Below are 2,025 nucleotides of genomic sequence, written 5' to 3' on the forward strand. Positions count from 1 at the left end.
TGGCTAAAAATAAGTAAATAAATAAGTTCAATCAACTTCCAGTAAAAGAATGGTAGATTAATAGCACAAGTTTACCTCCTCACTCCCCTACAATCCTTTCAAAAGATAGTAAAGATATTTTAAACAAGAATCAACGCAAGAAAACAGTGGGAGAAAGGATGTCAGACAATTAGAGACTTCAACAAATCCCTGGAAAGTTGTCTGAGGGTCCAGGGCCCCAGTGAGCCCTCTCCCATACTGAACATGTTGGGAGGATACCCAAGACAGTTTGAAGTTTCCCTTCTGGAGAAGTCAAGCACAGATGTAGGTCAATGCACTCAAAATCATTTCTGTCACTGAATGACAAACTCACTAAATTTATTTTTTCCTTTTAACTACTAAGTTTTAGTTTATTAAAGGAATTCTTGTTAATTTTCTCAGGCATTATAATAAGATTTCCTTAATATGATTCGTCATTCTCTGTAATAAATGCCTTGGAGGCAACAGCTGTATTCTTCTGTGGATATATGACTGACTATATGTATAGGTATGAAGAACTATGAATATATTCAGTACATTCTTCCTTATGAATAAGAATGTATAAGCGAAAAATAAATCTATCCGTGACCTTCAATCATCCAGCTTCCTTATCTCTCAACTCCATCAGGAGGATAGTTCTTAAAACATTTTTATGAAGACAAAGAAAATAAGTAAACTAAAGCTTAGTAGAGCATAGACACAGAGAGCAAGAAAGTGTCCTTGGAGATTAAAAGAATTCATAAACACAATTCAACAGAAGGACTGTTGAATTAGAAAGTAAAGTTGAGTAAATCTCCCAGGACACAGAGCAAAGAGACAGAAGATATGAGATAAAAAATAAGAGATACAGAGGATCAACCCAGGAAGTCTAACATCTGACTAACAAGAGAGACCAGAGAGGACACAGTAGAAGAAATCATCAACAATCTAACAGAAAACTTCTGAGGATTTAAGAAAGGTGTGAATATTCTGATGTAAAATGTCTACCACTGGTAAGTAGAATCACTGGCGAAGTGAAAATTTAGGGCACCAGGAAGAACCTAAAACCATCCAGAAAGGAAAATATATTGGAAAGGAATGAAATCAGACTGATATCTGAACATGTGCCAGCAGCACTGAATGGTGGAAAATAAACAAAGCAATGTCTGGAGAACCACCACTAGATTAGATAAAGTGCTACAGGAGCGCAAGAGCCCTTTTACAAGGGAGAAAGTACAATTTATGCAGTCAATTCAATAAAAGCCCAGATAAAACATCCTACAGATATGCTCAGAGAAGTATAAAATTATTTACCAGACTTCACTGTAGAATTGTTCGTAATAGCAAAGACTGGGAAACATTCTAAATGTCCTAAGATTAAATGACCAAAGTTACAGCCATACCATGGAACATGGTAGAGCCTTACAAAGAATTGAGATGCTTTTCAGAGGTTCTAACGGAAAGGTGCCCACACCATACTGTTAAAAGCAAGTTGCTGAAGAAAATGTAGTAGTTAGTGGTAGTATGTTAATAATAGTAGTGATAATGATGAATATTTGTACATCTACAGGAAAGATTCAGTTACTTTTGAGGTGATGGGAATTATAGTAGAGTCACTGCTTTAGACATTTTGATATTATTTACTTTCTTTTTGGCTGTGCCATACAGCTTATGGGATCTCAGTTCCCTGACCAGGGACTGAACCCCAGCTGTGGCAGTGAAAGCCCAGAATCCTAACCACTAGGTGACCAGGGAACTAACTCCCTTCAATTTTTTAACAAATAACTGGAAAATAAAGTAATATTTTGAGGTTCACTTCAGCTCCTGGGTAACTTGGTGAATGAGCTCTCCGAGATTTGTGGGCTCAAATCTTGTCTCTTCAACTTCTCTGTATGACCTCTTAACCTGTAAGCCTCAGTTCCCTGATCTGTAAAATGGGGACCCCAATAGCCCCTGCCTCAGAGTGAAATTCTGAGAGAGACAGCAGACACGCGGAGGGCAGCACTGAGCCTGTTCCCAGGACAGGTC

At 37.8% G+C, this 2,025-nt stretch overlaps 1 protein-coding gene across 1 annotated transcript in view; it reads right to left on the reverse strand.

Moving 5' to 3' along the window:
• Positions 1 to 2,025, reverse strand: part of HDAC6 (histone deacetylase 6) — an 18,495-nt gene that overhangs the window by 10,432 nt on the left and 6,038 nt on the right. The gene's annotated exons all lie outside the window — the stretch shown is intronic.

The sequence above is a fragment of the Bison bison genome, unplaced genomic scaffold (assembly GCF_000754665.1).
Source record: "Bison bison bison isolate TAMUID 2011002044 unplaced genomic scaffold, Bison_UMD1.0 scf7180017864200, whole genome shotgun sequence".
NCBI lineage: Eukaryota > Metazoa > Chordata > Mammalia > Artiodactyla > Bovidae > Bison > Bison bison.